Here is a 13,404-nt window from a genome sequence, read left to right as displayed (position 1 = left end):
AGACACAATCCAGTAAAAACCGTTTTATTAAATAACATTTACATTACAAGAGTCATTCACAAGAAAGAAGTTCCTGGCTGTCTGCGGTTGCTATGCAACATTAGTAAGCTGCTAAACTAACATTCAAGCTAGTCAGCGATCTAACCAGAGTTTATTTATTCACATTAATCTGAATATTCCCATTAATTGTACACCCATGGAAAAACTGTCCAACATCACTGGGGTCACGTCGCAAAGTGTTTGCAATAACGTTAGGCCTACTAATTATTTAGGAGATGCATTGCTTGGTGCGGTGACGATGCTGCTTCACCTTCTCCGGACACCAAGCTTTGGTCGCCAAAAGTTCTAGAGAGCTCTCACATTTGTGCCCACTTACAGACGTAATTTCTCTTGCTTCAAGGCCCACATTCGAAAGCTTTTGCACCATGATGCTGCGGAGACAGTGGTTGATGTATCCCTGCATCGTCCCTGCTTGCTCACAGATTGCGGGCAACATTTTAACAGTAGCCGTAGAGTGATAATTAAATTAGAACTGTAAAAGGACATTAAACGTCTTAGCCATAGTATACACTCATTACCATGGCTATCAACCAATCAGATTGCAAGATTTTAACTGCACATTTTATAATGTTGTTTAGCTTTTTCTCTTTGTCAGCTGTATTCCCCGCAAAATGTTCAATTAGCCGACAGAACTAACTGTCGTGTCAGTAATTTCAGTGGGAAAGCTGACCTGTTTTACCTGCTGTGTCTCATATATTCTGGTACAATCTCCCCCACCCCTCCCCCTACTCACTCTTCCTCATTCTCTCTCTTTCTCTCTATTAGGGCTGCAGTCTGACCCGGCTAGCTGTTGCTAAGTTTATCTCCGTGCCAATCTGTGCCCCAGAGGCTTGCAGAGGCAACCCAGAAAAGACAGAGTGCACTGTCAGTTAGAATAATCAGGGGAGGGAAGAGGGGAGGAGGATGGGATGAAAACTCATGATGGCCTGCTCTGTTTTTTACAAGCGCTACAAGCTGTAATCTACTGCAGAACAAGGGACGACGTGGGCGAGTATATGCACGTATGAGCTAGTGTTTTTTTGAGCGTGTGGGTGTGTGTAGAGTCGCTGAATTTGCTCTCACATTTTGCATTACGTAACAGTAGTATCAGAATATTAGCTGGAAATGATAGCAGGGTGGCTTTGATCATTAAAAATTAGCCCTGTTCCCTGTGACCTTTCTTCTGCTGTTTGCATGACTCAACCACCTAATAATTAACAACAACCCCTCAAACCATTTCATCTGGCCCATGCTAATGATGCCATGGTTAGAGAGGCACCGTACTGTGTGAGTATGTTTTTGTGAAGCTCGCTAGTTTTCCAGTCAGCTATGCTGCAGCTTTGTTGGTCGTGTGTATTTAAAAAAAAACAGGGCTTGTTGTGGTCACATCATTTTTGTCTTTTGTTGTGGGAACAATGAGGTTTTCTCCTCGATTAAACCCTTGTGGTTTGCATAAGAAACCAGATATATATAGAACACGCATGTATGTTAACACCTCAGAGAGCACCAGGAAACCAGAGTATAATAGTGCAGACCAGCACAGCAAACTGTGCACTAGAATATACTCCAAACCTAGCAGTCAATATATTGATCCAAAATGAGGCATGCCTGTGAATAATTGAGTTTGTGACCTCTATGCAGTGAGCTGACATCATCACTCTGGTCTGGAGCCAAGCGCCCCGCTGCACTGGAAAAGCCCCTCTGGCCAGTTCTGGGAGTCCTGCTGGTGGTGTGCATGATATGATGGCACAAGGATAGGGACACTTTGACTGAGGGCTTACATGCTGTAAGAGCCACATATAGATAGACACATATTGGTATTTGGTAAATTGTGTCTGTTGTAATCACACGCTATATATGGTCTAACATTATTTAGGTTCATGCAACAGTTTATGTACAGTTCAAGTATATTTTAAGATTATATGCGGATTATAGGCGGACTTTGCTAAGGTTATGTATACAGTATACTATATTTTTATTGTTTGCGACAGTGGATAGTGCTGTAAGGTAGTTTTAATGTGCATGTGCATAAAATGACCCAAAAACATGGTACTAAGATGTGGAGGAATCTACAAATAAGTTCAGATCAAAACAGGTTTTTGACTGTGTATAACATGTTTAATGTGTACATGAAATAGCGGGTAATAACGTGTGTGTTACAGTTTTGAATACAACATCATGTAGGTAATAGACCAGGCTGTTTGCTTCCTGTGGAATTGTGAGTATAAAACCAAAAATTGGATTTAATTCAGTAGAACACAAGTCAAAACTAATGTACTGGCCTAGGAACTTGGAACGTGGTAAAACGTCCACTATACACACACTGTACAGTAGCCGGGTGTTTCTTTCTTGTTTTGTTTTTTTTTAACCTTTGACATACAGTAGTTTTGAAAGGAGATTGTGTAACATGTCATTTCTTATTACATCATAGGTGAAGAAGGCTTCTACAATGGCTACTAAAATAAATACATTTCTCAATTGTTTTTTCAAAAGTCGATATATCAAGTATACAAATCGATCTATAAATCACATAGCCATTATTTGTCTTTAATTTATCTGCAGCAGCTTTCTCTTTGGGCATGTTGAAGCACAGTCAAGGCGGTGTCTGCTTGCCTACTGGCCCAATGCTTGAGCCCTGCCCTCTGATGACTCATGAATTACTTAAAGAGGACATTTTTACGTGATTGTGCACTTTGAAATTATGCCATATTGTATGCTATGTTGTTGGTCATAATCTGCTCATCCGCTCTGCAGCCACAGATGGTACACAACCCCGTCACACATTACCGAGTCTGACTGTGCGGGACACAGCAGTGTACCACTCACCTCACCTTGGGGGGAAACCACAGGGAGTGGCCGACATATCATAAAAGCTTTAGTAACTTTCCATTTCAGTTTACCTAACCACAGAGGAGGAAGGGAGAGGCTTGTATGACAGCCAGAGAGCATGCTTCAGCAATGTTTTATTGTCTGAAAGAATCACTTACAGCTCTTTAATAATATCAAACTTGGGAACAAAGACAGATATTTCAAATTCAAACAACGCTCCATGCATAACCAGAGCACTCCAGGGATTAAACATATATCAGATGTTTATACATTTCCTGCTGCTACCACTAAAAAATGCACTGCTACAAGCACACCAATGCTACTCCCCTCAGGAGACACGTCCTCATCATGCGTACTTCCTGGGAGAATGCGTTCACTCTCTTTTCACCGTCTCTTCCACCTTCCTTCATTCTTGGCTGCATTCCTGTGCAGTGCTGGCTGCGTCTCATCTCTGCAGGTCGACACAGGAGTCTATCAGCACTCCTGTCTGATCTCCTGACAACATGCACTCACAGTGTTGGCATTTTTGGGTGTGTAGCTTGCAAACACACAGCAAACAATGCTTACTACACGGATAAAGGGATGTTTCGGAGATGGGAGTCTGTTATATCTTTGCAACGCCAGCAGCACAAAGCAAAAATATATTGAACGCAAAGCAGGGATGAAAATGAAACAATGAGATAGAGACAGATGGCAAATGAGAGAGAAAGAAGAGCACTTCAGCCTACTCCTATCACTGCTTCATTTGGCTGAGTCTCTGCTACTGTAGCACACTGGGTGGGAGTATTGGAAGCCCACTTGTTGTGTAACACCTTTTCCCTCCTCCACACTATCGCCAAACTCTGCTACAACAAGGTTGAATCACGCCAGCTTTCATCATCCGGTGTGGGATGATTCAAGTTTTCATGCTGTTTTATGCCCCCTCTCCCCACTCCCCCCCACATACACTGTAAAATCAGCATAATTTAGCCAACTGCAGTCAATCCATCAGAGCAATAAGTCTACCAGACTCTGTGATCACAGCGTAAATACTCCATTGACAGAAGTCTTTGCTCAATCAAACCTGCAGCTTTGAAACTGCTGAGTCACTTCCATATCTGAGGCTGACTGATTTACCAAGAGGCTGTTTACACTTGGATTTAAAATGCGTTTCAGTGATTCGAACACAAGTGAACAGCTGAGACACATCGCCGCTCCCACCTTTCTCTATCATTTGTCTCCCACGTGTCCAGCTGACCACTTGTGTTCAGATTTTGTTACTGCCTACGTCACTTTTGCTAGAAGGTCAAAGGACCCGTGCACAGTTATTACGTCAGTCTGTCGCCAGACAAGCTCCAGATTTGTTTTGCACGGACTAGCTAAGAAAACAAAAATGTTTCAAGAACTAATACACATGCACGGGCTATTTCAACTGTTGAGATTGGCAGGACAGTCATTTGGCGTTGGCACACTGTCACCAAAACAACCACCACGTCCTGCATTGATGACATATTTTCCTGTTACATCCTCGTCTGGGATGCATCTTGGTGGTCATTTACACTTGTATTTAGCGCTGTCCAATTGTGATCCCATCACCCAGGATGCATTTCAAGTTCAAATAGGGTCTAAATGTGCCACTTTATGAAGTCTCAAAAAAATCCCTGCTTAGAACAGCAGAGAGCTAAACATCCCTAAAGATAGACCACGTTTTATTAATTTATTTTCTTCTTTCTATATATATCTGGCATTCTGTCATTACTTCCATCTCTTCGGTGAATTGGAATAAAATACATATTTACATGTGCTGAGCTCATATTATTAAACTTTTTCCCTTTTTTTCCCCCTCACTTGTTTTTCTCTTTCTCTCCCCTTTTTGGAGTTTATGATGCCTTGAATATGTGACATCATTTGTGTTTTGTCAAAGAAAGCATAAAAAAATTACAATACAACTCTCTGTAGAGAAATAATCAGAGATAAAGCAGGTTTTATTTAAGTTGTCACATTACTAAAAAATCCTGAAAGTCTACTTCTGAAACAAACCTTTTTGCACTAATAACATTACTTGGTTGTCTTAAATCAACACCATGATATCTTTTACATGACGTTTATCTAGCCTGGGTGTTATTTTAGGGCTTATTTATCTACAGAATCTTCTACTCCACCTTCGTGATGATGCCATATAGTTTGGAAGCTGGACCGAAGTAATATTAAGCCAAATTAAGTGATAAAGTCTCAAAAGTTCTCAAACCACTGCAACATAGTTTTGTGTTCATCTGAGATCTGATATTGTTAAAGAGCAATCATGTCTCCTGACAGGCCATTGATTTTCAGTTTTCTGCTCTTCTCTTGACCTCAACTTTACTGTAGCGCTCTGTTGTGCTGAGGTGGAGATTGGCTTCCTTGCATTTCTAACTTCAGGATTAATGGAGACAGTGATAAAACAGCCTCTACGTCAGCATCTAATGGTAACTTCACTCTATTCGACATTGACCTGTTATTGGACCAGGCCAATAACACCACAGCTGACTTGGCTGGTGCGGCTGTGAGACTAATTACACCACAGACATCATCAATAGTTGACTGCCATAGCATTCGATCGACTACAGCAATAAAATCCAAAGCATTTGTTGTAATGATGACCTTTCACTTTTCTTCATTTCCTCTCTGCATCCTTACACGTCTTCCGGCTCAGATGGAGCAACCCGACAGAGAGGAGCAAAATCTGGCCAGAGCGTGCCTTGCTCGGGGCTCTTCTGCAGTCAGCTGCCACTCCGCTCTGCAGCGAGGTGGAATGATGCTTAGCAGGCACAGGTTTGATGCTGGGAGTGCTGCAGCATGTTGTTTGTGTGTGAATGAGACTGCTGTGGGAGGGACGGTGTATAGCCACATTATTTGAAATGCTTTGTTAACGAAAAGGATGCAGAAAACGAACATAATGGGGAAAATGGGCACGGCTCTGAATAAGCAGCATGATTCTCCTCCAGTGATGAGCAAGTGCATGTGTGTGCCTGAACACGTTTTAACTGACTCAGCCTTTCCAGGCTGGAGAGCAACACAGGGTGAGAGAAAAAGAGAGATGGGAGGGAGAATTATTCTCAGCAGACTCCATACGTTATAAAGCAGAGCAGGTGGTAAAAGGAGAGGCGACAAAGACTACAGAGGACACTCTTTGAAGGGTACTGCATCTGAATTAAACTCAATAAACATGTGGTCCCATCAGATAGCAACCTTTGCCAGTATGTGCTTAAATCTATTTAAAAACCTGTTAAAGGTGCTTGTTCCATTTTCCTTTGAGCACAGAATTTTGGATTCAAACCATGACGACAAAGCAAGAAAATGTGTGACTTTCAACAAAGTCACACTGAAACTATGTTATCTCCGAAGCAGACTAATGGGAGTCAAGATGATTGCACCACTCTGTATCGCAGGTGGCATCAGGACTTTATATGTGCATTGCATTTAGTCGTTGGATCACTTGCATACATTATTTGCAGGAAGAGTAATTGCTTTGCAGCTGTAGTGGTGTGCAGAATGAATACAAAGGCTCAATCTGATGCTACACATTTAATAAAGTTCTTCTGCATGTATGCATAGCATTCATTACATGAATAATCAGTCTTAGTTCACACCATCAACAGTTGGACTTGAATGAATTTGTAAATGACTTCAAGCTTCAGAATTTCCCTATTTAAAGTGACTATAGCATCTACTATAGCAGTTTTAAGTATTTAACATTAGAAATCACTTTGTTCAAGTGTGTTGTTTTTTTACAGATATCCTTTCTGAACATTTTCCAAAATCACAATACATTGCTTAAATAATGATTGTTAGGCTACATAGAGGAATACTTCAGTAGCAAAGACCAATTAGCACCTTTTACGCTAATGGTTGATATTCACCATTTTTCATTAGTCCCAATGATTGTAAACCCATTAGTTTGACACAAACCTGTCACTTGCTCACGCTTCATTTTTATTTTTGGATGAACTCTGCTTTTTTCAGTTAACCATGTCAGTCAGCGAGGATAGCATGTGTCAAAATACAGAGGACTTTTTTTATTTTATTTTTATTTAATCTTTATTAAATCAGGCAGTCTCAGTGAGATTAAGATCTCTTTTCCAAGAGAGACCTGAGAACAAGAAACATTCATAAGACAAGAACACAATCAGCAGACACAAACAACACAACTACACAATAAACGAGGAATTAATAAAAACATTTACAAGAATCATAACATCAGATAATAAAGATTAAAAATCTTAGAGGTTACTGTAGTTACTAGATTTAAATGAGGGAGGAGATGTGAGGTAGTTTAGAAGCTTTATAAATAAATAACATGAAACGGTTATTTCTTCTTGACTGTAAGGAAGTCCAACCAACCTTGAGATATAGAGAACAAAATTTAGTATGAAATTTGTCATTTGTGATAAAGCGTCATGCACTATGACACTCAGGGTTAAACTGCTGAAGTGTTGATGGGGCAGCATGACAATACAGAATATCACCATAGTCAAGGACAGACATGAAGGTTGACTGAACAATAGTCTTACAGCTAGAACAAGACAGACATCCTTTAATTCTATACAAGAAGCTTAGTTTGCTTTTCCTTTTTGGGTCAAATGTTGAACATGAATCTTGAATGATGTCTGCTTACAAGCCAAATTCCTAAGTATGTGTATGACTCAGCAAGAATAATATGGGTGCCATTTAAAGTTGTAAAGGCAGGATAGTCAGAGTCACTGGTGCATGTGGAGAACATGTGTGATTAATAGTAATAATAGTCTGTGATTGAGGAGTGTTAATTGGAAAGCATCACGGGCAGACTGAAGGCGAGTCAGGGCCTGGACTTGGGTGGAGCCTGATGGTAAGAGGGTTTGACTGAGCACCTGAGTCTGAATTCTCTATGTAAGAGTGGAGCCAATTAAGTGTGGCTTCATCTAAACCTATGGACTATAGTTTATGGAGTAGGATTTTATGATCAACGGTATCAATGAAGAGAGCAGCACAAAATAGTTTTTTTATCTAGGGAGGAGACGATGTTATCAGTGACTGAAACTGCAGCTGTTATTGTGCCGTGACCTCTCTGCTACTTTCTGCTACTGTCAGTCATCATCACAATCCTATAACTCTTCTTTAGATCTAAATATAAACTGCAGAGGTCATTGATGTTTGCATTTTCAAGTGCCAACTGAAATACTGCATGTGGCCTTTATCCTGGAGTCATATTTACTCCTTTGGCAGTAGAATTAAATGTAAGTAATTTAATATGTGCAAATTTTGGTTTGTTGAGGGAAACATGTATGAACCATCATCTGATGAAGGTCTTCCTTTCCCTTTGGGCATCTAAGGATGATTACTCATCTTTCTCAGGGTGCCACAATATAAATGTATTTGCTCTCCTACAAGATCACAAGGTACCGCACCGACTGACTGAACTGTAAATCTTTTATAGACTGAGGGGAGAAGCATGACCTTCATCAAATATGACTTTTGATGCTATATAGTGATGGCTGCAATACGTATATCCTATTTGACAGAAAGACTGACATGTATATGAACACACATACACACACACACACACACACACATATATATGGAGCTTTGGTGTTGCAAAGAGAGAATCTCTACAGCGATGTGCACTTAGTGAGCCCAGATGATGCATTATTCATATAAGCAGTCAGAGAATGAGAGTGAATGCAACCTGCATACCAAGCTAACTACCACACACACACATACACACACAGCAGTTGCAGCACTATATTTTCCACATATGCCTTAACAAATCGCCTTTGTTTAAAAAGCAGTGGATGCAAATGTACAGAAGCTAATTTCCAGTGTGTGGAGAGATAAGTGAAGCACTTCAGAGCCTTGGAAAACGGCACAGGCTGCAAGGAAAAGGCACTTTGACATCGCTAAAATGGAACGAGCAGAGTCTAAATCCTACTTGATAATTCGGTGACATTCTATGCTGGATTTAATTAGAGCCTAGACCTTATTGAAATCCTGGTGTGTGCTTGCATCTGTGTTTGTATGTGTCTGTGTAAGGGAGAGTGACAGGAAGGCTAAGGGTGCTTTAATTACCTCTAATTAGAGCCGAGAGATGGGCTGTGAACTGGAGCACAGAGGCCTAATTGCCATGCGACGACCTCCCACCACTGTACGGTGTGGAACGGAGACCACCGTCTACTCTTACAGTGAGTCATTTAGCAGCCACAACCCACTAAATGATAAATAAAATGTATTGATACAAATTTCTAATCAGTAGCCACATTAGAGAATGAATTGTGTAAATTATTGTTAAAATCAGTCTATTACAAAGACAAGGTGATGCTTCTTATACACGAGAATCTAATGAGGTCTACGAAACAGCTTCGTCTCTCATCTATTATTCAACCTCTTGCCATCAGCAGCTCTAAACACACACACACACACACACACACACACACTGTAAATGTGCTGTTGAAACTTACAAAGTCCATTTGCAGTAGCACATCCACAGCACATCTGAGGTGAAATGAGATGAGAAAGCATTAAAGTGCTCCCTGTGCGTGTGTGTATGTGTGTGAGGTTATGTGTGTGCACAAGTTGCATGTGATTTTATGACATTTGCTAGTGGATGGTTTGTAATAGATTGTTTTAAAATCAATGCTTCTCTGTCTTTGAATGAGAAGGATATGCGTGTCCTTTTAATAAAGCATGAAACCTGTCCAATTCATCAATGCTCTTTTCATAGACAAGCGCAAAGCATTTTATTATTGAACATTATACAGACTATTTTTAGATGTCCAAGCACACAAAAAGACAATAAAGAGACTAAATCACAACATTCACAAACAACATTAGTAAGGTAAAGTACGAAAATTATTGGAGTGGGGAGGAGGGCTGAATCTTATATTTCATCACTTTGAGTTACAACAAATAGCCTAAATAAATATAAATTAAATCAGATAATGTTGTTGCCTGATTTGTATGAGATCAGATGTCTGTCTGTCATAAACAAAGTAATACCATGATGTCATGTCGCATGGCCAGGCATGTTAAAGAGGTTACTTCCAGACAGCTGTTCAAAAGGCCGTTCTATTACATATCAAATTTACTACCATCAGTAAATTAAAGTTCAGTGTTTGCTGATATGTTGAAGAGAAAAAGAAATCTGTGTGTAGCCTGAACTCTCAGTCTGTTGACCAGTAAGCTTTTTATGGATAGCTGAGTTGGCTTTTACCACTCTAGCTTAGCAAAATAGGCACAGACTCAGTGTAAGGAAACTTAATTTCATATGTTTGTCTGCTTAAATGTTTCAAATTATAACTAAACAAAAATAACTGTTTACAGGACTAGTGATTTGGACAAACATAACATAGGAGTTTGATTAAACAAGCTGTATAACTTCTTTAAACTGAGTTAATGCTACTATCCGTCCCTAAAGTTGAAGCTTTCTATTTTGAGTCTATATTGTATTTGGGTTTGCCATGAAACTCTGTGTCTTTTAATTAATAATAAGGATAATCCTAATATGCCATTGGCAGTTATTTTCAGTTAAACATTCTGCTGTGGCCACCGTTCTGGCAGAGCGCCACAGCAGTCGCAGTTCAACTGACATGTGTCCGAGCAAATATTGACAGGTGTCTAATTTCCGCTTTGGATCCTATTGAAGATGTAAATGTTTAAAGATAGCTCACAAATATATTGTGTGTTTTCTTTGTAGACTCAAACAGGAGTAGAAAGTGCATTGGTTGGAGACTATTTTCAGCTGTGGACGTGGTGCTCTAGTAAGGATTTACAGTAGCAGGAAGCACATTTCAATTCCATGACTCAGTCTCCTGGATCACGGTGGATCATGTGATATGGTCAAAAGCTCCAAGCTAAATGGGCCCTGAGGCAAGATTGTTTTGTCAACTACAGTGTACATGTTCATTGTAAAGAAAGAGCATGTATGTATATATGTATGGTATATCAGGCTTGGCTACACAGTCAATAATAGGATCAGTTAATTGTTGCTAATAAAAAAAATAGGGAATATCACCAGGCATATCTTTTAATTTGTGTTTATTTGTTGCAGACTTCTATCATTTTGCTTGTAGAATACAACAGATGTGCCTTGTGAGTGTATTAATGCCTATATACACATTATACAGCACGTATGCGTATAGCATTACTCGCTAATAACTGGCTCATTTATTGCACGGCTTTACAGGCTATAACATAAGATAGCATGTGTTGCTGGGAAAACAATAAAGGCAATTTCTAAGTACTCAGTCACCCTCTTTAAAGGTCTGATCCAGTTCCTTCTCTTACATAATACAAACCTTCTCACTCTGACCTTTGTACAAGCTTGTTCCCCACCTTGCTTTACCTCTTAGTCACAGAGGAAAGCGGACTGACAAGCTGCTAAGGTCATGAAAAGGCGTGGGCTTACATAATGTTTAGAAACCCTTAGGTTTAGATGGTCACTGAAACATGTCTTCATGGCAACCGCTCTCATTCAGTTTCTTTGACACTTTACAGATCAATGTGGTCAGCAGACGTACTGGGGTCCTGTGCAGCTTGTTTCAGGTCTAACCATGATGCAGCCAGAAAACCTCACTGATTGGTCAATAATTCTTTTTGAAAACATGAGACTTTGATCCACATAATGAAACTGTATGATTCTATGTCAAACCAGCAATATAAATAATATGGAAAACCTATTTGAGATAAATTAATGTATATGTTTTTGGGCTTAACATGCAGCACAAACAGCCTCATAAAACAGCCTCAGCTTTCCTTCTATATTGTTATCTGCTTGTATCACAGTCTATATTTTTTTATATATATATATATATTTTTATAGATGGCGTGTGCTTAGTCATATATCCCCGAGGTAACCACGGATGCATTATTTATCGTTCCTGACAGACAACAATTGAGCTAATTGGAGCTTACAAGGCCTGAGCTGGAAGTGACTCAGACAGAAACACAGACAGGATTAAATCTCAGGTAAGATGACACTCACTTTGCATAACATCTTCATACTTCCTTCTTCTTTGTGTTAACAGTTGGACGACGTTTCCACAGTGTAGCAGTCGCCACCTGGGTCATAGGGAATGATCATCAAGCAGAACATCGTTGATTTTTCCTTTTTCACAGTTGACTGCAGGTCTGCACTTGTAGTCAAATGAATTAAAAATCGACCTGAATTATTTGAAAGGAACAGAGCCTGTTATTTATTGCATTTTCACACCTTCTATTCTGGTGCTCATCTAAATTCAAAAGTTTTTTGTTCTAACAATGTTAAACCTCAAACACACAAAACTCCTCAGCACTTAAATAAACTGTTCAAACCTGCCTGCTGGGTGTGAAACGCCCTGAGTTAAGAGTCAAATCAAAGTCAGTCAGTTGACAGCACAAATTCAATTTTATTTTAATTAATTCACTCCAAACATGTTGAGTTACTGGTTCAAAATGGGCACAAAAGTAATTCAAGTCTACAAAACATCTATTGAATCTTCTGTAAAAGGCTATCTAGTGTCTAGTGTAGAAAATACATCGATAGTATAACATTTTATTGTGTAAATGAATGCTTTGCTCATATACTGTATTCCTTGTTCTCATGGGTTCTTTTTTTTACCATAACTTTGCTCCAAATGATGGTTTGCAACCACAGTATTAGATGCCAACTCTAGTCCAAAACTGACTTCAAAAGTTAAAGAATTTGTTGAACTTCAGATGCATGTTTGGCTCTCAATATCAGTAATATTAATGTTAACATTCTTGCTGAAGATGAAGCCAATGTTGTACGTGTGTTGATATTTTTTACAGAACAGTTTTTGCACAGCGAATGCATCCGCTCCTGTCAAGCCATGCAGATGTTTCCTATAAAGAGCTCATCAGGTATTAGATTCAGCACTTGACCACGTGCTGCGTCAACGCTGACAACAGACGGACAGCGTATGAAGACCTGCTTTCACATTATGTCAGCAGTGCAGGTCCAGAATGTACAACGACAGCTACCATTGCTCTAAACAGGAAAGAACATAAAGGTTAGCATCCTGTGTACGTCCAAAGCTAACCACAGCAGGCTTGCTTTTAGAGACTCACTTAGAGACTTTTAGAAACTGATGAATAGTTTCCATTCATATTTTAAGAGTAACTGCAGCTAATCTAAAAAAAATCTAAATCTAGTTTTGATAGATGTTCAGAAGTTTCATTGAATTGTCTCTCCGCTTAGGGTAGTGATTTGAAAAAAAAAATCTAATAGATGAATTCTACTCTGTGGACATGTATTCTGAATTAGGTGGTTTTACAACTTCAGTATCTTCAGTGAAACATGCTTTTTGACTTTCCAACACGACCAAGTCCTCTCACTCAACTCAAAAGTCTATATTTGAATTACTGCTACCACATTTCACTCTGTAGGCTAAGAACTAAGGCATCTCATTTGGGGTAAAGTGGAAAGATGTGGAAAAAGACAAAGGCTGATATCCAATTCAAAAATATGATTGGGGATTAGAACCTACACATGTTTTCAATAACAGTACATGCATTAGATATCCGGTTTAACGTATAACATTCTGAAAG

General features: G+C 39.5%; 1 long non-coding RNA gene across 1 annotated transcript; it reads left to right on the top strand.

Moving 5' to 3' along the window:
- Positions 1 to 938: 938 nt before the first annotated feature.
- On the top strand, positions 939 to 12,028 carry LOC137199600 (uncharacterized). Its single transcript, XR_010931814.1, has 4 exons — positions 939 to 1,061; positions 1,681 to 1,825; positions 5,540 to 5,658; positions 11,883 to 12,028. It is a non-coding gene; the product is annotated as an uncharacterized lncRNA (long non-coding RNA).
- The last annotated feature ends 1,376 nt before the right edge of the window (positions 12,029 to 13,404 follow it).

Source organism: Thunnus thynnus, chromosome 16, assembly GCF_963924715.1.
Source record: "Thunnus thynnus chromosome 16, fThuThy2.1, whole genome shotgun sequence".
Taxonomy (NCBI): Eukaryota; Metazoa; Chordata; class Actinopteri; order Scombriformes; family Scombridae; genus Thunnus; species Thunnus thynnus.
Note: the sequence above shows the minus strand (reverse complement) of the source record. Positions and strands in the feature narration are given on the sequence as shown.